The sequence below is a fragment of the Cololabis saira genome, chromosome 20 (genome assembly GCF_033807715.1).
Source record: "Cololabis saira isolate AMF1-May2022 chromosome 20, fColSai1.1, whole genome shotgun sequence".
Classification (NCBI taxonomy): domain Eukaryota; kingdom Metazoa; phylum Chordata; class Actinopteri; order Beloniformes; family Belonidae; genus Cololabis; species Cololabis saira.
Genome location: NC_084606.1, coordinates 15,125,386 through 15,148,752, shown reverse-complemented (window position 1 = coordinate 15,148,752; position 23,367 = coordinate 15,125,386). Strand labels below are relative to the sequence as shown.

At 45.4% G+C, this 23,367-nt stretch overlaps 1 long non-coding RNA gene across 1 annotated transcript; it reads right to left on the bottom strand.

Moving 5' to 3' along the window:
- Nucleotides 1-1,123, bottom strand: LOC133420777 (uncharacterized). The gene is made up of 5 exons (XR_009770626.1): nucleotides 1,089-1,123; nucleotides 594-938; nucleotides 401-508; nucleotides 268-302; nucleotides 1-177 (listed from the first exon to the last, which is right to left on the bottom strand). It is a non-coding gene; the product is annotated as an uncharacterized LOC133420777 (long non-coding RNA).
- Between the last annotated feature and the right edge of the window lie 22,244 nt (nucleotides 1,124-23,367).

Below are 23,367 nucleotides of genomic sequence, written 5' to 3'. Positions count from 1 at the left end.
CCAGAACAGTTAGCACACAAATTAACCAGGTACTGACATTATCTTCTCTCTGAGCAGTATTCATCATCTCGTGGCAGCATACACAACATTTGGCTCCATCTCTCTCTCTGGTGGAAGATTTTGGCTTCTTCTAGCTCTGGGACGGAAGCTCAGTCTTGCATAGTTATCATCCAAATTCTGTACATGAAAATATTTATACTTGTCAAATTAAGTCAGCAATGCCCACTGTAATGAATAATTAGTGAAATAAAGGAAAAATGTAATTACTTTGTTGTGATGTGGATTCTGTTCCTCATCTGGAGCTGATAGAGAGACGCATTTCATCTGGTCAGTAAACCATTATTAAAGAGTTTTGTGGTATTAAAATTGTATGAACTGTAAAACCATTGTAAATAAATACTTGTTTTTAAGGAGCAGATTTTGACAACCAGACAGATGATGATCACTACGAGGACGATAATTACACCTCCCAGAATGAAACTCAGCAGATTTGTTAATCCAGACAAGTCTACAAGAGAAACAAAGAAGTTAGCTTTTATATACAGCAGCATTCCACTTTCGATAAGAAGAAATTAAAGGCTCAACAGACTTACGTTTAACTTGTAAATATGTTGCACTAAAAGGTACAGGGTTTTCGTCTTTGTTGAATCCACAGCAGTACAGTCCAGAGTCGCTGAAATCCATGTCTTTGATTTTGAGAAAGAGGTTTTTGGTGTTTGACGTCATTGTAAATCTGCCGTTTTGAAATCCCTCATCTAATGTAGCAGGGTCCTCAGAACTCAACATAGTTGATATTTGGCTAACATTTGTTCCTTTGTCCAGTTTGAACCATTGTACGAAGCGGGGAACACTGCTGATGTTGGAACATGTCAATGTAACTTCTTCACCAGGATGAACCTCCACAATGAAGAACTCAGAAATTGCCACACAGATCCAACCTGAAAAAAACACGTGAAATAGTCATCAATGTCAGATTCAACACAAACAAAATAATGTCTACCATTGATACCATTAATAAATGAGTGGTTGGAAATGGAGAAAAATAATAATAATGAATGTGGCGAGAAAAAATATTCAAGTGTACTCACTGTGGGTGAAGAATACAGCCAGCGTCAGCGTGAAGTTCATGGTTGTGATCGCAGCAGGACTCCACCAGTGATATTTGTAAGTCAACTGTGCTCCAGTGAGTGACCTCACTGTAAGGAGGTGTGGTTTGTTACTATGCTTCACACTGACATTGAGACTTAGTCAGACACAAAAGTTAAAAGTAAGTTGCTTATACAAACAAAATTATCGTCTCATTTCATTTGACAACATTTTTGAATGACTTTTGTTTTAGAAGATGGTTTAAGTTTATTTGCATCTGGGAAACCTTTGTTTTCCGATCCAGCAACCTGGATGCAACAATAAACAGACTATAAAATAAACAAACACACTTCAGCGGTTGTAGCTAAATAAACACAGTTGTGGCAGGTTCAGTGGTCTGGCTCACAACGTCTGCAACACAGTAAAACACAGTTTCTCTGCCCAGACACAAAAACACTGTGTTACATCGATCGCTTTGTAAGCAATGTAAGTGATGTTTTTTTCTGTGGCAGACCAGCATGGCTTGGTGAACAGCTAGATGATTACGCTAGATGAGGGGATGTAACATCAATACCGCAGCTGGGCCACTCTGAAGGCGTTCACGTTGTCGGGGCATGCACAGGTCCCTAGTTGCGCTGCGGCCAGACAGACTGTAGTTACCGTTTCCTGGCAAGCAGATGCTTCAGTCTTAATGAGAGCCCAAATGGGATTCAATTCAATTCAATTCAATTTTATTTATATAGCGTCTATTACAACAAAGGTGTCTCTAGGCGCTTTCCAGAGACCCAGAACATGACCCACGAGCAATTATTACATAAACATAACTTAAACAACAACAGGTAAAAACTCCCCTAGTGTGAGAAAAACCTTAAATCAAACAGTGACAAGAAAAAACTCCCGTTTAGGAGGGACGTAAACTTGACCAGGACCGTGCTCATAAGGGCGACTCTCTTGCTGCAGACCAGCTGGGCAAAGCAGGAAAAGAGAAAGCAGAGAGAGAGAATGAAAAACAGAGAAAGGAGAGACACAAATTCACAATGGCTAAATTGTGCACTACAGGGATGACTATATAAACAGATGTAGACAGCAGACACTGGGGTGGTCAGAGGGGCGGACTGCAAATGACGACGAAAAGCATTCTGGGAAATGTTTCTGGCTCTAGATCAACTAGTGAGCATCGGAAATCCCTCGATCCGTAGGGACAGATTCATAGCCACTACACTAGTTTTCTTCACTACCCCTAAGGTAAAAAGAGGACGGTGCTTGTGAATGAGTGGTTTTATAAGTTTGGCGTCCCGGCTCGCATCCACTCCAACCAATGTCGTTGTTTTGAGGCAGCTCTCATCCAACAGCTTTGCAAACTCTATGGGGTTGAAAAATCCCGCACCACACCTTATCATCCCGCGGGCAATGGCCAGTGCGAGTGATTTAATTGCACCTTGCATAATCTCCTTCGCACTGTGCCTGTGTCCCGCAAGAGAGATTGGGTGGCATGCTTGCCCCAACTGCTTTTTTGCTATAACACCACCCCACATTCGGTCACTGGTGAGTCTCCTTATTTTCTGTTGTTTGGTCAGGAACCACGCTTGGCACTAGACTTTTTGCTTGGAAGGGTGCCTGACCCTGTCGAAGGAACTGTGCATAACTGGATTGAGGAACACTGCCTCTCAGGGCGCTAGAGACCGCCCTCAACCAGCGGCTGCTAAGCGCAAAGAGGATCACAACAGTCAAGTGAACGACAAGCCCCTGGGGGTGGGCGCGCAAGTCTACTTTCGTGACCTTAGTATGAGGGGCTGCCACAAGATTCAAGATCAGTGGAGATCCGAGGTGTATGAAGTCATTAGGGGTCCCCTCGGACAATGGGGCGGTGTACACCATTGCCCCCGTGACTGACCGAAGTAAGACCAGACAGGTGCATCGGAGTTATCTTAAGGCTCCCTTGGGTGGTCACGCCCAAGCCGATCCTCCGGCTACCAGCCCACTGGCGGCAGAGGCCATTGCTGGACTGGAGGAAGAACCCGATGCTGATCTGTACCTTTTGCCCCCTGTACCGGTACCACCTTCAGTAGTGGCACCAGGGGGTGATCTTGGGCGTCTTGACCCAGCAGCCTGTAGCCCTACGGCTACAGGCCTAGGAATGGAGAACCCGGACCTAGCGGACATCCGTGGCAGGGACGTTGACGAAGTGGCCGTGCGGCAGAGTAGCCGGTCCACGGCAGGTAAACATTCAAACATTTACCATCTGCCTCAGGCGGTTAGCCAGGGAGTTGCGTGCTCCAGCGACCTGGTGGCTGAACAGCCTGAAGGTGAGCAGCCGTTGCAGAACCCTAGGGTGACTACTTGCCATGGTATCATTGGGGCGCCGATCGAAAAGCTGGGGGCAGATTGTAGTAAGACGCCCTTCGAGTTAAGGGCTCATTGGTGAGGGAGCAGTCTCGACCAATGGTGTGGCTGGCTTATTTAAGGGAGAGTGATCGGGGGTTCAAAAAGTGCGACTATTCGTCCCCGCCCATTGTTTCCGGTTGCTGCTTCCTTGTCTCGTTTGTGACAAGTGTGTGTGTGTGTGTGTGTGTGTGTGTGTGTGTGTGTGTGTGTTTGGAGTCTGGTGTGGGAGATATTCTTCTTTTGGGTTAAGTTTTTTCGTTGCTCCCCCTTTAAACCTATTGGCAGGAGGTTAATTTATATAGCTGCAGATAACCAATAGGTTTTTGGGCCAGGTTTATTGTTTTCTTTTTTTTTTCATATGTTATTTGGTTTGGGGCTCTCGAGAGCTTGTTGGATCCATACTTTGTGTGTGGTTAGTAACCACATTGGTTGATCTCTTTTTTTTCTTTTCATTACTCCTGTGTTTATATTTGGTTTTGTATGTTTTGTCCTTGATTGTTCACCTCCTAATACCCTTTTTTTTGGTTTCTTTGCTTTCCAGGTGCTGAGCGTCCATGGCGGGGTGGCAAGCCAATCCTTTGGGTGATGGTGCTCTATTTTCCGTGTGTGTGAATTTCACGTATGCTTAGTTTTCTTTAGTTTGCTGTGCTTTTTGATTTATATTTTCCTACGTTTGCAGTTTTTGGTTTATTCAATTTACTTCGTTTTGTTTTGCAGTGAGTGTGACATGTGTGTCTGTATGGTATGATTCCTTGGACCCGTGATCCATTTCTCTGGTAACCCCCTGTTGTGCAACTCAGGTAGCTAAGCTGGTCAGTTATCGAAGGCTAATGATAATTCTATTAAAGAATTATTAATAATTAATAAAGTTGACTATTTATCAAATTGAATTACCAAAATGATAATAATTCTCGTAGGGGCACCACCCCAGGGCATTAATCCAGGGAAAAATGATAACTAAACAGCAGAAAATCAGTCTCATATGATTAGGATTATCCTGCAGAAACAGTAAATCTTACTATCACTTACAGAATAACAATTGAAGGAGTGAGATCCGAACACTAGGCTCTATCAAACAAATCAATTGTGACCAAAATCCGCATGAAATAACAACAACCACTCATTAAAAATCAATCAGAATTTATTTACATATAGGTGTCAAAAGATGGTAACGTAACACCCCCAATGAATCCTGATGGCACACTACGTTATTATAAAACCATTAATTAACTAGAAAAACAGCAATCAATAAAAATGAAATGAAAGTTAAATGGATGGAATGAAAAAAAGAATCAAATGTAATAATAAACATGGTATCAACGAACATCTACAGTTCAAACGTGGCTGCAGTGTTTAAAGAAGCCGGGGCTCCTGTTGTATTTAAAGATGGCGGAACCCTCTTTAAGCCACGTGCAAATCTAGACCGGATGTTACTCCCGGTGTTTTAAACCGTGATCAACTGGCGAAACGGCGCCACCAAATGAACGAATAACCGTAATATGCACACAGTAATTTCATTAAACATAAATTCAGGTCTACACCAGTGACTGATCGCCCAGACCGCAGCTCACGTGTCCTCGGGAGTCCGGATCTGAGGCTGCAGGCTCCGTCGCCTGCGGCTCGGTCCTGCCGGGGGTTTCCTGGCGGGGATCCCCAATTACTGCGGCCGTTCGGTCTCTCTCCTCTCCTAACTTCACAGAAAAAGTGAAAAGTGGCTGGAGCAACCTCACACCGGCTCTCTGGTCCTGACCGCGTCCTCAACACACCGCCTCGCTGCGCACGGGGGGGGGGAGGGGGGGGCGGTTCCTCCCTTCGGAACGTCGGCTCGTCCCGTGTTGTGTCGCCGGGCTGCGCGAGTCCAAAGGCTGGAGCTCCTGGCCGCCCCATCCCGCAAGGCATGCTCGGATGGGGCGGCGCCTGAGAGCGACACGCACCCAATCCCGAGCGAGGCACTGATGACGTCATCGCAGCGCGCGGAAATACAAAACTCCGTGCTGCACCGAGACTTTCCTCTTCTCTTCTCTTCAGCCAACGATCCTAGACGCGCTTTGCTGTCCAGCAGCTTTTAAGAGCTGTGGGGGGGGGGGTTTCAAGGAGCCGTCGAGACCGGGCGCAAGGTCCGATCCCAAGGTCCGATCCCAAGGTCCGATCCCAGAGCGCTGCGCTCTGGACTCTCTTCCTGTCTTAACTCCTTTCTTTTTTCTCCGAGCCCTGTCCTCCATTCAGGACGACCGCTCCGGGAGCCAAAACCCGCCAGGAGCTCCAGCCTTTGGACCGCGAGGCCCTCGCGCAGCCCGGCGACACAACACGGGACGAGCCGACGTTCCGAAGGGAGGAACCGCCCCCCCCCCCGTGCGCAGCGAGGCGGTGTGTTGAGGACGCGGTCAGGACCAGAGAGCCGGTGTGAGGTTGCTCCAGCCACTTTTCACTTTTTCTGTGAAGTTAGGAGAGGAGAGAGACCGAACGGCCGCAGTAATTGCGGATCCCCGCCAGCAGTGGCGGCCTTTGGCATCAGGGGCCCCGTTTCAATATTTAATATGGGGCCCTATTTATTACTATATTTGCCAGCTATGTGTCCTGCGTCCGTGACGCATTATAAGCTGAAAGAACGCAGTAAACGCATCCATACGTGACGCATGGATGCGTTTACTGCGTTGGTGTCATTAGAGTGGGCGGCAGCCGCTGCTGTAGTCGGTGCAGATGCTGGACCAAAGAAAGAGGTCACTTTCGAAAGACTACTGTTACCTTTCTTAATTTCCAGTCCCAGGGTCGGCGCCAGAGCAAATATTCAGAGGGGGCACGAGGCTTAAGGGCGGGCACAAAATCAGCCGTGTAGGACAGCATTTTAAGGAAAAAAGTGCATTCTCACTGCTTTCCTATTAATAATCTGTCTAAAACAGCCTTTCTCAACATTTTTTTCAGTCATGACACCTTTCAAAAGTGAATAAAATCTCACGACACCCCAGAGTAAAATATAATTAAAAACCGCACTGCATTGCTCTGACTGTAAATGCATAAGTCCCGTTTATTTTGTATCAATAACTTCAACACGATAACTGCACCACAGTAGAAGTCATCGTTCACTGCTGTGCTTGGTTGCCACGCTGATGGACAGAAACTATGGTGATTTTTAAAAGAAAGACTGCCTAAAGAGACTTTTCCAGCCAGCTTCACGCCGGCTGGAAAAGTGAAGCCTGATTTATGGTCTGCGTTAAATCGATGCAGAGCCTACGCCGTAACGTACGCGGCGAAGCGCACCGTACGTGCGAGGAAATTGGGACTGGCACAGCTGATTTAGCGGAGCTCTTTAATGCAGAAACAGAGGATGAGACTTCGATGGGTTTGATTAATGTAAAAACTGAAATAAAGTACAATCAAACAAAGTTTTGCTCCCGCTATTTTTAAATACGCACACTTGTGTGCTTGTGTGTTCTGCTGCACGCGCGCGCGCGTGCGTGTGTGTGTGTGTGTGTGTGTGTGTGTGTGTGTGTGTGTGTGTGTGTGTGTGTGTGTGTGTGTGTGTATGTGTCTGTGTGTGTAGACGGCGCCTTTACGGTCGGTGCGCCGTGTTTTAAATACAGAAATGACACAAAACCGAGGGTGCCTTTCCACACGGCGCCCGTATGGTTGCGTATTTAGGCTATATATGAAATGTCAGAATAGGTAATTTTTTGACGACACCCCTGAAGCAGTCAGACGACACCCCAGGGTGCTGCGACGGACCAGTCCTATCTCCGAACCGTAGTTGGGAGAGCTGGTATTTAAATACGGTTCTGGCTCGTTGCTGGTAACCTGCGGTTGTCTAGGAGTCCGGGGAAAGTGAAGGAAAAAAGGACGGAGGAAAAATACTGTCCGTGCAACGTCGCACATTTATTACAAACTTGTAAAGAGCAAACAAAACTCGTGAGGGCCGACAACTGAAACTAACGGAGGACACACTGAAGTAACTGAACACGTGTACCGGTCTTCCACACGCGCACACCTGCATCTCCCTCTCTCTTTCCTCCGCTGCACCCACACGTCTCACACACACACACACGAACACACACACCGCCTTAAAGGGGACCGGGCTGGCCGGTAACACTACTCACAGCTTTCTTTTTTATATCTGCTCATTTTCGCTTTTCAGCACCACTCTGGTATGTTCGTTTCATTTTTCTTGGATGTTAGCTGGTTAGTTTAATGGCGGGTAGTGATTTATTATTGTGTCTTCCTTGCGCATTTATTTTTTTGTCAGTCTGTTGGGGGCCCCCTGGTGGCCGGGGCCCGTTTCAACTGAAACGGTTGAAACATAGGTAAGGCCGCCTATGCCCGCCAGGAAACCCCCGGCAGGACCGAGCCGCAGGCGACGTAGCCTGCAGCCTCAGATCCGGACTCCCGAGGACGCGTGAGCTGCGGTCTGGGCGATCAGTCACTGGTGTAGACCTGAATTTATGTTTAATGAAATTACTGTGTGCATATTACGGTTATTCGTTCATTTGGTGGCGCCGTTTCGCCAGTTGATCACGGTTTAAAACACCGGGAGTAACATCCGGTCTAGATTTGCACGTGGCTTAAAGAGGGTTCCGCCATCTTTAAATACAACAGGAGCCCCGGCTTCTTTAAACACTGCAGCCACGTTTGAACTGTAGATGTTCGTTGATACCATGTTTATTATTACATTTGATTCTTTTTTTCATTCCATGCATTTAACTTTCATTTCATTTTTATTGATTGCTGTTTTTCTAGTTAATTAATGGTTTTATAATAACGTAGTGTGCCATCAGGATTCATTGGGAGTGTTACGTTACCATCTTTTGACACCTATATGTAAATAAATTCTGATTGATTTTTAATGAGTGGTTGTTGTTATTTCATGCAGATTTTGGTCACAATTGATTTGTTTGACAGAGCCTAGTGTTCGGATCTCACTCCTTCAATTGTTATTCTGTAAGTGATAGTAAGATTTACTGTTCTGCAGGATAATCCTAATCATATGAGACTGATTTTCTGCTGTTAAATTATCATTTTTCCCTGGATTAAGGCCCCGGGGTGGTGCCCCTACGAGAATTATTATCATTTTGATAATTCAATTTGATAAATAGTCGACTTTATTAATTATTAATAATTCTTTAATAGAATTATCATTAGCCTTCGATAACTGACCAGCTTAGCTACCTGAGTTGCACAACAGCTACCTGAGGCCCACCCTGCTGGTGGGCCTCAGCCCTGTCCATAGTGAGAATCCCTTCATCCCTGCCCCAAAATACGGAGGTGTGATTGTATTGTTGGTATATTTGTGATTGTTTTAAAAAGAAACCTGGTGTTTTTACGTCATTAAATAAAATAAGAATTTGTATTTTCACAACAGCTGGTCTCTGGTGTCTTGGTCAACCAAAATTTCACGCCCGCCCTTAAAGTGTCTAAGGCCACACATAGTAATGGTGCCTGATAGCAGAAGACTGTCCTCCAAATCTACATTTGGATACTATGGAACTACGAGTAAACCTGCACTGTGAGAACTGAGAGCTCTGTTAGAAAAATAATGGCCATTTTCCACTAGTACCTACTCAGAGCGCTTCTACCCCGTCTTGCGCTTTTCCACTACGGGCCGAGGCGGATGGAGCCGTGCCAAGCAGATACTTTTTCTATTCCGAGGCTGCCGAGGTTTTAAGTGGGCTAAGTCGGCACTATATCTGACGTCATCACTATACACACTACTGATTGGTCGGGGGGCGGGGCCGTCATGTTTGAATCAGGAAGCGGGAGTCAGTGCGAGAACGACTCGCTGGTGACTGACGAGAGAATTAAAAAAGGGATGTAGACGGCGATAAGGAACGATCAGATCCACCAGGCGCTCTGTTTTTTTCTCAGCCGCTCGCGGCTCCAGCTGATTTTTCATCTGCGCCGACACGAACAAAGGGGTTGCGCAATCGAGTACGTCACAGCAGCTTCACCCCAACCCGCCCACTGCTCACCTGGCTGTGGAAAAACAAACGGGGACAAAGCAGGTAGAGGTGTGACGAGGCGGGACGAGCCGAGTCGGGCTGAGTAGTTACTAGTGGAAAAGCGCCATAAGTCAGAAAAGGAGGCGGCACCGCTGCACCACCTGACCTTTCCTAATTGCAGACACCTTATGTGAAAGATGGCGGAAATATTCTCCAACACTGGTAAAAGTTGGTTACGGTGCATCTTATGACATCAGCTTAACACATATATTAATTATTAAGTTTATTGACACCATTTAGGTAAACAGAAGATAAAGTCTGAGTAAGTGAAATCTACACGCTATTTAACTGCTAAGACAGTCAGTACAAAGATGAGGATCCCCGACTCAAATCAACCGATACAATCTGAGTGTAGCAGTATTTACAACTAACTACAACGCAGTCTGTTGTGACATCAGCCAGCAGCTTAGTGTCAGATGAGTAAAGTAAAGTAACTGAGAGTCATAATACTTTACTGTACAAATTACACAAACTGTATTAAGAAAAGAGCGATTTATTCTTTGATGGGTTACGTCACACTTTATACATCAGTCCACAGAACAGTTAGCACACAAATTAACCAGGTGACATTATCTTCTCTCTGAGCAGTATTCATCATCTCGTGGCAGCATACACAACATGTGTCTCCACCTCTCTCTCTGGTGGAAGATTTTGGCTTCTTCTAGCTCTGGGACGGAAGCTCCGTCTTGCATAGTTATCATCCAAATTCTGTACATGAAAATATTTATACTTGTAAGATTAAGTCAGTAATGCCCACTGTAATGAATAATTAGTGAAATAAAGGAAAAATTTAATTACTTTGTTGTGATGTGGATTCTGTTCCTCATCTGGAGCTGATAGAGAGAAGCATTTCATCTGGTCAGTAAACCATTATTAAAGAGTTTTGTGGTATTAAAATTCTATGAACTGTAAAACCATTGAAAATAAATACTTGTTTTTAAGGAGCAGATTTTGACAACCCGACAGATGATGATCACTACGAGAACGGTAATTACACCTCCCAGAATGAAACTCAGCAGATTTGTTAATCCAGACAAGTCTACAAGAGAAACAAAGAAGTTAGCTTTTATATACAGCAGCATTCCACTTTCGATAAGAAGAAATTAAAGGCTCAACAGACTTACGTTTAACTTGTAAATATGTTGCACTAAAAGTGACAAGGTTTCCGCCTTTGTTGAATCCACAACAGTACAGTCCAGAGTCGCTGAAATCCATGTCTTTGATTTTGAGAAAGAGGTTTTTGGTGTTTGACGTCATTGTAAATCTGCCGTTTTGAAATCCCTCATCTAATGTAGCAGGGTCCTCAGAACTCAACATAGTTGAGATTTGGCTAACATTTGTTCCTTTGTCCAGTTTGAACCAGTGTATGAAGTGGGGAACACTGCTGAAGTTGGAACATGTTAATGTAACTTCTTCACCAGGATGAACCTCCACAATGAAGAACTCAGAAATTGCCACACAGATCCAATCTGAAACAAACATGTGAAATAGTCATCAATGTCAGATTCAACACAAACAAAATAATGTCTATCATTGATACCATTAATAAATGAGTGGTTGGAAATGGAGAAAAATAATAATAATGAATGTGGTGAGAAAAAATATTCAAGTGTACTCACTGTGGGTGAAGAATACAGCCAGCGTCAGCGTGAAGTTCATGGTTGTGATCGCAGCAGGACTCCACCAGTGATATTTGTAAGTCAACAAGTGAGTGACCTCACTGTAAGGAGGTGTGGTTTGTTACTATGCTTCACACTGACATTGAGACTTAGTCAGACACAAAAGTTAAAAGTAAGTTGCTTATACAAACAAAATTATCGTCTCATTTCATTTGACAACATTTTTGAACGACTTTTGTTTTAGAAGATGGTTTAAGTTTATTTGCATCTGGGAAACCTTTGTTTTCCGATCCAGCAACCTGGATGCAACAATAAACAGACTATAAAATAAACAAACACACTTCAGCGGTTGTAGCTAAATAAACACAGTTGTGGCGGGTTCAGTGGTCTGGCTCACAACGTCTGCAACATAGTAAAACACAGTTTCTCTGCCCAGACACAAAAACACTGTGTTACATCGATCGCTTTGTAAGCCATGTAAGTGATGTTTTTTTTTCTGTGGCAGACCAGCATTCCTCTGGGCTTGGTGAACAGCTAGATGATTACGCTAGATGAGGGGATGTAGCATCAATACCGCAGCTGGGCCACTCTGAAGGCGTTCACGTTGTCGGGGCATGCACAGGTCCCTAGTTGCGCTGCGGCCAGACAGACTGTAGTTACCGTTTTCTGGCAAGCAGATGCTTCAGTCTTAATGAGAGCCCAAATGGGATTCAATTCAATTCAGTTCAATTCAATTTTATTTATATAGCGTCTATTACAACAAAGGTGTCTCTAGGTGCTTTCCAGAGACCTAGAACATGACCCCCGAGCAATTATTACATAAACATAACTTAAACAACAACAGGTAAAAACTCCCCTAGTGGGAGAAAAACCTTAAATCAAACAGTGACAAGAAAAAACTCCCGTTTAGGAGGGATGTAAACTTGACCAGGACCGTGCTCATAAGGGCGACTCTCTTGCTGCAGACCAGCTGGGCAAAGCAGGAAAAGAGAAAACAGAGAGAGAGAATGAAAAACAGAGAAAGGAGAGACACAAATTCACAATGGCTAAATTTTGCACTACAGGGATGACTATATAAACAGATGTAGACAGCAGACACTGGGGTGGTCAGAGGGGCGGACTGCAAATGACGACGAAAAGCATTTTGGGAAATGTTTCTGGCTCTAGATCAACTAGTGAGCATCGGAAATCCCTCGATCCGTAGGGACAGATTCATAGCCACTACACTAGTTTTCTTCACTACCCCTAGGTAAAAAGAGGACGGTGCTTGTGAATGAGTGGTTTTATAAGTTTGGCGTCCCGGCTCGCATCCACTCCAACCAATGTCGTTGTTTTGAGGCAGCTCTCATCCAACAGCTTTGCAAACTCTATGGGGTTGAAAAATCTCGCAGCACACCTTATCATCCCGCGGGCAATGGCCAGTGCGAGCGATTTAATCGCACCTTGCATAATCTCCTTCGCACTGTGCCTGTGTCCCGCAAGAGAGATTGGGTGGCATGCTTGCCCCAATTGCTTTTTTGCTATAACACCACCCCACATTCGGTCACTGGTGAGTCTCCTTATTTTCTGTTGTTTGGTCAGGAACCACGCTTGGCACTAGACTTGGAAGTCTTGGACTAGACTGTTGCTTGGAAGGGTGCCTGACCCTGTCGAAGGAACTGTGCAAAACTGGATTGAGGAACATCGTGCCAAGCTGAAAACTGCCTCTCAGGGTGCTAGAGACCGCCCTCAACCAGCGGCTGCTAAGCGCAAAGAGGATCACGACAGTCAAGTGAACGACAAGCCCCTGGGGGTGGGCGCGCAAGTCTACTTTCGTGACCTTAGTATGAGGGGCTGCCACAAGATTCAAGATCAGTGGAGATCCGAGGTGTATGAAGTCATTAGGGCCCCCTCGGACAATGGGGCGGTGTACACCATTGCCCCCGTGACTGACCGAAGTAAGACCAGACAGGTGCATCGGAGTTATCTTAAGGCTCCCTTGGGTGGTCACGCCCAAGCCGATCCTCCGGCTACCAGCCCACTGGGGGCAGAGGCCATTGCTGGACTGGAGGAAGAACCCGATGCTGATCTGTACCTTTTGCCCCCTGTACCGGTACCACCTTCAGTAGTGGCACCAGGGGGTGACCTTGGGCGTCTTGACCCAGCAAGTGTGTTTGATGCACCGCCCATTGAACAGGGGTCAACCGCAGTAAGTTCCACTCTACCGGGCACTAGTACCGACCACCCTACGGCTACAGGCCTAGGAATGGAGAACCCGGACCTAGCGGACATCCGTGGCAGGGACGTTGACGAAGTGGCCGTGCGGCAGAGTAGCCGGTCCACGGCAGGTAAATATTCAAACATTTACCATCTGCCTCAGGCGGTTAGCCAGGGGGTTGCGTGCTCCAGCGACCTGGTGGCTGATCAGCCTGAAGGTGAGCAGCCGTTGCAGAACCCTAGGGTGACTACTTGCCATGGTATCATCGGGGCGCCGATCGAAAAGCTGGGGGCAGATTGTGGTAAGACGCCCTTCGAGTTAAGGGCTCATTGGTGAGGGAGCAGTCTCGACCAATGGCGTGCGTGGCTGGCTTATTTAAGGGAGAGTGATCGGGGGTTCAAAAAGTGCGACTATTCGTCCCCGCCCATTGTTTCCGGTTGCTGCTTCCTTGTCTCGTTTACCTGTTGCGGTGCTTTCACCGCTTGGCTTAGCCAGTTTGTCAGCAGTATATCTTGTGGCAAGAGTTCATGCAACTGGTGCGTATTCTGCTTGTTTCAGCATGCTGTGACGGCACTCTTTGTTTACTTTCTTTTTAATTTACTGGCGACCTGCATCTGATCGCTCTTTCCCAGCACATCCGTCGTTCAGCGTCCTCTCAGTCTGGCGCAGCTGCGCATTCTGAGAATGATTGGGCTCGCTCGGAGCGTCTGAGCGCAGATGACTTGTGAAATCCAGCAAGCCGCCTTAGGATAATTAAGAAGCCTTGCATCGCCTGGTATGTGTCTTTCCTATGAATCCCGGTCTCTCTGCAGTTATTTGTGGCATCAATTAAGTGTTGTGTACGTCCTTAGGTGTTCCCGGTTGTTGGCCCCACTGCCGTTCTTGCCAATCTGGGAATACAGAGCAGTGCCCCGGCTGGATTGACGCGGCCGCTCGTGGGAAGAGGGCTGCAAGACCATCGAGCATCCCAGCATTTCAATAGACCTAGTTTTTAGCAATCGTGCGCTTGTGTGAGAGAGTGTGTGTGTGTGTGTGTGTGTGTGTGTGTGTGTGTGTGTGTGTGTGTGTGTGTGTGTGTGTGTGTGTGTGTGTGTGTGTGTGTGTGTGTGTGTGTGTGTGTGTTTGGAGTCTGGTGTGGGGGATATTCTTCTTTTGGGTTAAGTTGTTTTTTTTTTTCGTTGCTCCCCCTTTAAACCTATTGGCAGGAGGTTCATTTATATAGCTGCAGATAACCAATAGGTTTTTGGGCCAGGTTTATTGTTTTCTTTATTTTTTCATATGTTATTTGGTTCAGGGCTCTCGAGAGCTTGTTGGATCCATACATTGTGTGCAGGGGTGGACTGGCCATCGGGCATACCGGGCATTTGCCCGGTGGGCCGATGGTGATTTTGGGCCGGGCCGGGCCAAAAAAAAAAAAAAAAAATTTTTTTTTTTTTTTTTTTTTTTTTTTTGGCCCGGGCAGGCCCATTGGCCCATTTGATTTTGTTTTTTACCTGACAACAACTGGTACCACTGGCCGATTGGTTATGATGAGTTAGATTGGTTATGGGCTGGAGTCAGGGCCGCCGCAAGGGGTGTGCGAACCGTGCGACCGCACGGGGCCTCGCGCCCCAGGGGGTCTCGCGCCCCAGGGGGCCTCGCGCCCCAGGGGGCCTCGCGCCCCAGGGCTATGGGCCGTTTTTTTTTTTTTTGGAGTTGGAGTTGGAACAAACTGTCACACAATGTCGAGAGAACGAGACAGAATCAGGAAATTTCCATCAGGGGATGAAAAAAGAAAAAAAACTAAAGAAAATGGAAGAGTTTAATGCCTCTCTGAAAGGCTCGTTTGATAAATTTGTTACAAAAATCACCGATCCGACCGGGTCTCAAGCAGCCGTGGGGCCCCGCATCGAGGCAAGCCAAATGATGATGAGGCAGGGGAAGGTATCCAGTATTTTGCTAATTGGAGAGTTGAAATTGCGCATATAGACACCCGATCCGACCCGAAAAACCCAAAAAATTTCGCGCGCGCTCGCTACGCTCACGCGCGAGGGCCCCCCTCAACCATTCCGCACAGGGGCTCGCAAGTCTCCCAGGCAGCTCAGGCTGGAGTAGTCACAACATTAGAGCGCGTGGCTTATTATTGATATTATTATTTATACTATTTGAAGAATGATGAGTTCATATTCAATATCTTATATATTCTATAAAACTAAATTAGCAACTCCAAATTTAAGTTGCTTTTTTGACAGGGACAGTGGTGTTTGGATTCCTGATTGTCACTAAATTTTAATAATGCTGTGATTAATAGTGGGTGGGTGAAATAATACATCAATCTTTTTGGAGAAATGTTTACCTACAGTGATGCCATTGCAGCAAAGACTTTGTGTATATATACATATATTGGAAGAACCCACTGTTTAGGCAATTCATGGTCATTAGTTAGTAATAACAGAGGCAGCGCTGCATTCCCCCTGTTTAAAATGGTCAAATATGATGATATCAGCCTGAAAATCACAGGACTCTGTGGTGGTGAAAGAAGTCAGCAGTATGAATTTGAAAGATGTGTGAGCATCCCTTCATGATAAACAGAGGGGGAACGCATTCTGACAGCAGTATTTCACACTGTCAGAATGCGTTCCCCCTGTTTAAAATGGGTTAATATATCATTGTAGATATCTGAAATGTTCTTTTTGACTAGGAAGAACTGAATTACAGATATCTGCAACACATATCCAGTCTAGCTATTAAATGTTAAAACGGCTTGTCATACAAGTTTGCTGGTCTACTCAGAAACAGTACTAAGTACATCTATAACGGGACTGGGGGGGATGGTGTAGGTTTAGGTTTATTAGACAAGAACATACACACCAACAAGACAGTGTACAAGCGGTGTCACAAGAACGTTTGTTTTCATTCATAGGCTTCATTTTCTTTCCATCAATACCTGGTGGGCCGGTCTAGGCTCAAAATGCCCGGGCCGATTTTTTGTCCCAGTCCAGCCCTGATTGTGTGTGGTTAGTAACCACATTGGTTGATCTCTTTTTTTTTTTTCTTTCATTACTCCTGTGTTTATATTTGGTTTTGTATGTTTTGTCCTTGATTGTTCACCTCCTAATACCCTTTTTTTTTGTTTCTTTGCTTTCCAGGTGCTGAGCGTCTACGGCGGGGTGGCAAGCCAATCCTTTGGGTGATGGTGCTCTATTTTCCGTGTGTGTGAATTTCACGTATGCTTAGTTTTCTTTAGTTTGCTGTGCTTTTTGATTTATATTATCCTACGTTTGCAGTTTTTGGTTTATTCAATTTACTTCCTTTTGGTTTGCAGTGAGTGTGACACGTGTGTCTGCATGGTATGATTCCTTGGACCCTTGATCCATTTCTCTGGTAACCCCCTGTTGTGCAACTCAGGTAGCTAAGCTGGTCAGTTATCGAAGGCTAATGATAATTATATTAAAGAATTATTAATAATTAATAAAGTTGACTATTTATCAAATTGAATTACCAAAATGATAATAATTCTCGTAGGGGCACCACCCCGGGGCCTTAATCCAGGGAAAAATGATAACTAAACAGCAGAAAATCAGTCTCATATGATTAGGATTATCCTGCAGAACAGTAAATCTTACTATCACTTACAGAATAACAATTGAAGGAGTGAGATACGAACTCTGGCTCTACTCAAACAATCAGTTTGTGACCAAATCTTGCACGAAATAACAACAACCACTCATTAAAAATCAATCAGAATTTATTTACATATGGGTATCAAAAAGATGTAAATAAATACCCAATAAATCCTGATGGCACACTACGTATTATAAAACCATTAATTAACTAGAAAAACAACAATCAATAAAAATGAAATGAAAGTTAAATGCATGGAATGAAAAAAAAAGAAATCAAAGCAATAATAAAGATGATACAGAACCTCTACAGTTCAAACGTGGCTGCAGTGTTTAAAGAAGCCGGGGCTCCTGTTGTATTTAAAGATGGCGGAACCCTCTTTAAGCCACGTGCAGATCTAGACCGGATGTTACTCCCGGTGTTTTAAACGTGACTACGGCAGAAAACAGCGCTTTAAAACATGAATGACTAGCAGAAAGTGGTGACTACAATTTAATGACAACAGTCATGATGATAATGTAATCTCAGCTCTGAACACAGATTTAGCTCTGAAAACGTTAGAGCTAAAACGTTACTGATAACCCAGGTCTCAAAACCTCACGCCTCCTCGGTTCTCCGGGTGCCGATCAGGGGTTCCTGCTGGGTCTTTAGTCGGAGTCCGATCCAAGAGGTCTCTCGCCTCTACCGCTCCTCCTCCCGACTCTGGAATCAAAAGAGGACGGTGGTGCAGCGTGAAGCAGCCGGCGCTCCCCCCCCGGTCCGGAGGCTATCACGTCATCTCGGGTGCGCGCAGGGCCAGTCCACTTCTGGGACGTGCGGGTTACCGTCGGGCTGGTGAGCGCGTGGCCCCGGACGGGGCGGCGGGATGCGTCTCGGTCTGCGCTGGGCAAGCTGGCCACAGGTCCTTTCAGGTAAACTCAAGAGCAGAGAGAGAAGTTAGGAAAGAGGAACGGGTCTCACCCTGGATCGGGGCCGAGCTTCGAAGCGGCTCTCCCCCCCTTTCCAGCTCCCAGGGACCGGGGACACGTGAAGTGGGAGTCGGAGCTCCGGATGAAAAGTTGAGACCAAGAGTCAACGGGAGCCGGAGCTCCGCAGGCCCGGTCCGTTGCGGGCCTTCCGCCTCCCCCCAGCCGGGGGGGAGAAGGGAGATGGGATCTTTGGCCCGCAGCCAAAGATCCAGCTGCTCAGGAAGAGAGGTTGATCGGAAGAGAGACAGGAAAGGGAGCAGCGCAGCGTTTTGATCCTACGCGCGCTGCGGTGACGTCATCGGTGCCTCGTTGCGATTGGATGCGCGCCGCTTGTAGGCGCCGCCCCCCACGCAAGGCATGCTGGGGGTTGTAGTTCATGGCAAGGCGGCCATTCTAGGAGGCACATTAAAACGGGTTTCAGGCAAGAGGGGGTTGCTGGTATTTATAGCTTTTGGGTCTGTTCAAAGAGGCAGCACCCCCCTCCGAGGCCTGGTTTTCGGGCTCCGCTGCGTCCGGCCCCCCCAGGTGTTGTAAATCCCCAGGGCCCGGTTTTTCAAAAGGTTTAATCCGGATCAAATTGATCCGGATTTAGTAACCCTTTTTTTTGCTATCCAGGATCACGTAATCCAGCTTACTTTTGAGCCGGTTTTTCAAAGCAACATCGGATTGGATCAATCTGATCCGGATAGAAACTTTTCAGGATCACCAAATCTGGATAACCAGTGCTCAAATAGGGTAGGAAACACAATGTAGAACTATAGATATGTAAAGAGCAACAAGTAGAATAGCCAGTGTGGGGTCAATAAAGTTTATTTGTATTTGAAACGAAAACACACACACACACACACACACACACAAAAACACCCTCTTCTGACAGTCAGCTCATCTGAGACCTACAACAAATAAATAAAAACATTACTCACAAACACTGTACATTGAGGATATTTTGAACAAGTTTCAAATACAGATGTATTGAATTCAATAAAAAGGCTTAATATCAAATACAATAATTTCAGAGTTCTTCATCTGATGTGGAGAGACCAGCTTGTCTGAGCTTGGCCTTTAGGAGGCGGATCTCAAGTCTGGCCTTGGTTTGATTTAGTTTGGTGAGAGTCAGTTGTTCTTCTGCCAGATGAATCTGTACTTCTGCCCTTTCAGTCTCTTTTTGCAGAAGTGCCTTGTAATCATCATCTTTGTTTGATGAAGGGCGCTTCAAGCCTTTCCTCTGAGATCCTGTGGCAACTACTGCTGGCTCTACCAGTGAGGATCCAGCTTCTTCCTCAGTAACAGAGGTGAGATTAAAAAAAAATGTACTCTCTGGATCAGCCTCAGGAGGAACTGGCTGACTCTCCTCCTCAATCCCGGGCTCGCCATCCCCTACAACACCTTGAATCCCATGCAGAGCTTGCGACTTCTCACCTCCAATGATGTCGAGGACCACATCTGTGAAATCTCCCCTCTTAAAGGGCTTGTTGCCTGTTTGTGGGTTTTTGGCTTCAGCATGGTCCTTTGTTGCCCTGGCCCGAAGATTCTTCCATCGAAGTTTTATTTGGTCTTTGGTCCTCTTCTGGCCAGACCCTGTGGCATTCACATTTTCTGTGATTAAAATCCAAACATAATTTTTCTTTTTGTTGGTATCTCCACCCTTACCAGAATTAAAACTTCCCACTATTGTGTCATAATGGCACCTAACACCCTCTAGTAGTGCGTTGGTTTCGGCAGCAGTGAAATTACAGCTTCTTGAGTCCATGGTTCCATTGCATTACTATAGTGAATTGCTCATCATTTATAGGCCTTGGGTCTGATTGCCTCAATTGAACACAAGCCAAAACTAATCAGTTATAACAGGTGTGTTTGAAAAGACTAATTACACAGCCATTTAAATCAGCCTTTCTCAGAGGATTCACAGAGAGGGTCACAGAGAGACAGTGAAATGGCAGGTGTTGTCCACCGCCACCACCACTTTGCCAGGAGAGGATACCATCAAAGAGTGTATGTTGAGCGTACCAAACCACTGGAGCAATACACCACTGAGGAGCTGTATGCCCGGTTTCGCTTTGGGAAGGCTGATATCGAGTACCTTGTGAATCTTCTCAGGCCAAAACTACAACACAGAACCCAAAGGAGTCACGGTCTGTGTGTGGAAGACCAGATCATCATTGCTCTCCGATTTTATGCATGTGGGACGTTCTACCAAGTTGTTGGTGACTATATGGGAGTGGCGAAATCAGCTGTGTGTGATGTGGTGAAAGATGTGTCAATCGCACTGGCCAGCCTGGTCAATGAATTTGTTTCTTTTCCAAAGGACAACCAGATTGCCCAGGCCAAGCGCAGCTTTTTTCATTTGGGGATTATGCCCAATACTATTGGAGCAATTGACTGCACACATGTGCATATACAAGCACCTCGTGAGAATGAATGGGAGTTCGTAAACAGAAAGGGGAGGCTCAGCATCAATGTCCAACTTGTGTGTGATGCTGACCTCATCATCACCAACTGCGTTGTCAAGTGACCGGGGTCTGTCCATGATGCACGCATCCTGAGGGAGAGTGCTCTATATAGAGACTTCCAAACCAACCAACCGGATGGCATAATATTAGGAGACAGTGCCTACCCACTCCTACCATGGCTGATGACCCCTTTTCTGACAGCAAATACACCGGCGCAGGCACGCTTCAACACCGCTCATTGCAGAGCAAGATGTGCAATTGAGCGTTTAAATGGAGTTCTTAAGAGGCGCTTTGCATGCCTTAACTACCTGAGAGCAGAACCACAGAAAGCATGCAACATAACCCTTGCCTGTATTGTCCTGCACAACATCGCTACCAAGCGCAATGTCCCTGTCTGTGCTGACAATGATGCACCTGAGCCCCTTGGAGACCCTGACCAACCTCCTGCATTCTGCCAGAACGAGCAAACAGGACGTGCAACAAGGGACGCAATAGTTAGACACTATTTCTGATTTGGATTTGTTTTGGATTTCAAAAACCAGTGATGCCATTGCCATTGCTTTTTGTTATTCTGTTTTATCATTGCATGCATCACTAAAAAATCATCTAAAAACAAAACAAAAATATTTTTGATTGTGATGAATTATAATATTATAATTAGTGACAGAATGATATATATTATTTGTGGTCAATATTGACAGCTGTTTGGGGGATTATTTTATGAGGCCAAACTCTTTCTACTTTGCTGTAGGCCTATACTGAAAGGCTGAATACGTTACAACCTACCTAATCACTGTAGCCTGACGGATGAACAAATCAAATTAAAACCTTATGAATAAATAGGATATCTTGTAGGCTATACTGCATGATCCAAATATAGTGTTATTTGATACAATTTTAAAGTTTCATTACATTTTGGGCCTGAAATCTACGCTGAATCCACCCTTCTGATGGGATCAGTTTAATCCCAATTTTTTGGATCAAAGTGATCCCAATCCTACTAAAAAGTTTTGAAAGGTTTGATCCAGATCAAAACCAGGATTGGATTACGTGATCTAATCCGATTACGTAATCCGTTTTGTCTTTTGAAAAACCCATTTTCATGATTTGATCCAATCCCTTATCCAAAATCCGAGCGGATTACTTTTGAAAAACCGGGCCCAGGGAATCTGTTCCCTGGCAGAAACCCTGCTGATTCACTGTTTTGACCCCCCCTCTAGGGGTCATAAACTTACTATCTCGAGCCAGGCCGAGATGACCAGAAGTTAGCAGCAGGGGGTCATAAACTCTGACTTCAGGAAGAAGGGCCAATGTCTGGCTTTACTGGTCTTCATACTCCTGAAATTGTTCACATACATTTATAAGTTCAGAGTTCACATGGGCATATGGGCGACGCCCAACATCCCCCCTCTGGCTGCGAGCGATGGAATGAAAGGGTCCGTGGTCGCAGCTCGAAAATGGTCAGTCCATGTGGTCATGAAACTCTGAGGGCGTGAGCTGGCCTGGTTAGTCCACTAGGCGAGCAATGCACAAAAATATGAAAAGAAAAACATATTCAAAGCAATAACATCATTCATTTACCTAACACAGTGATGTCACTCTTAAAGTGCGGTAGATGAAAGATAAAAGGAGAGGTTAGTTAGGTTTCAGTATGTACACTGTACCTAAAAACAAAAGCTAATAATTTAACCACTCTTCGATTAATTGCTAGGCGACAAAAACACACAAATTAACTTATGTCGGCTGTGGAAGCCTGGAAATTGTGTGTAGGCGTGAATTTTTCTTTAACGCCCCAAGGTATCCTACCCCCCTTCCAGGTGTGGAGCGGACTTCCACTTCTGGGTCAGAAAAATTGCGAGGGGGCCGCTGCATAAAGCTAATGCAGCTGTTCAGTGTTCTTTGGCTAAAAAGGTAAAACGTGGGACCCCCCTGTGCTCTGAGGTACGGCGTCTGCGCCTTGGTTGTTAGCCGTGATCTGTTCTTCTCTGGTTTACTTTAAGAAAACGCTGAGCTACTTTGTTCAGCGTCAGTAACAGTGAAACTGGGAAGGGCCGCAGCTCCTTTCGGGTAATTAATTTATTGGCTTACTCACAGTGGCGTCTGACCAGGGGGCTCAGGGGATGAGATGACCGGGCTCGCCACTTTTTGGGTCCAGCCTAAGAACAGACTTGCCTGTCGGCCCATCTCCATCAGCCTGTCCACCTCTGCTGGTTCTCCGTCCACTGTGATGAGCTCTCTGCCATTAATAAAACCACACCACAGCTCACGATCCAGACACCAGCGCTTCGCTTGGGATTCTGGCAAGAGATTACACTTATTAACGAAGTCAGCTCACGTTATCACCCAGATTAGAAGAAATTAAACCGATAACAAACCCTGAGAGACTGGGGTATTGGTTATAACCTTAGAAGCAAGAACCAACTGAAAGGAATTAATAAAGTGAATTAAAAAGGAGGAATATTTAAATAACAACTTTAAATTAAAGATTCAACTTAATAAAACACGGTAGAGATTAATCTGAGAAGATTAATAACTCACATGGGGTAATCAACAAAAGTTCAATTAATAGAATTAAAGAACTTGAAGTCAACCATTACTTTCGGTTAAGTATGGTTGCAAAAGGGGATTAATCAGAGATCAATAAAATAGTGATCCACCAATAAAAGTTCAGATTAATAAAATCAGGAACTTACAGCGAGCCAACCATTAGTTTCCACGAAACCTGGTTGCAAAAGGAAATTACTCAAACAGATTCACAAAAATTGAGTGATAGAAAAAGTTCAGGTTAATAAAATTAACATAACTTAAAGCAAACCCAACCATTACCTTCAGTGAAGCAGTAGCATTAGCTTCAGTGAAGTAAGGTTGCAGAGGAAATCAATCACAAGATTAATAATCGTGTGATGAAAAATAAAAGTTAAAATTAATAAAATTAAAGAACTTAACAAAGCAACCAACCCTTATTACTCGCAAGGCATGCTGGGATGGGGCGGCGCCTGAGAGCGACACGCACCCAATCCCGAGCGAGGCACTGATGACGTCATCGCAGCGCGCGGAAATACAAAACTCCGT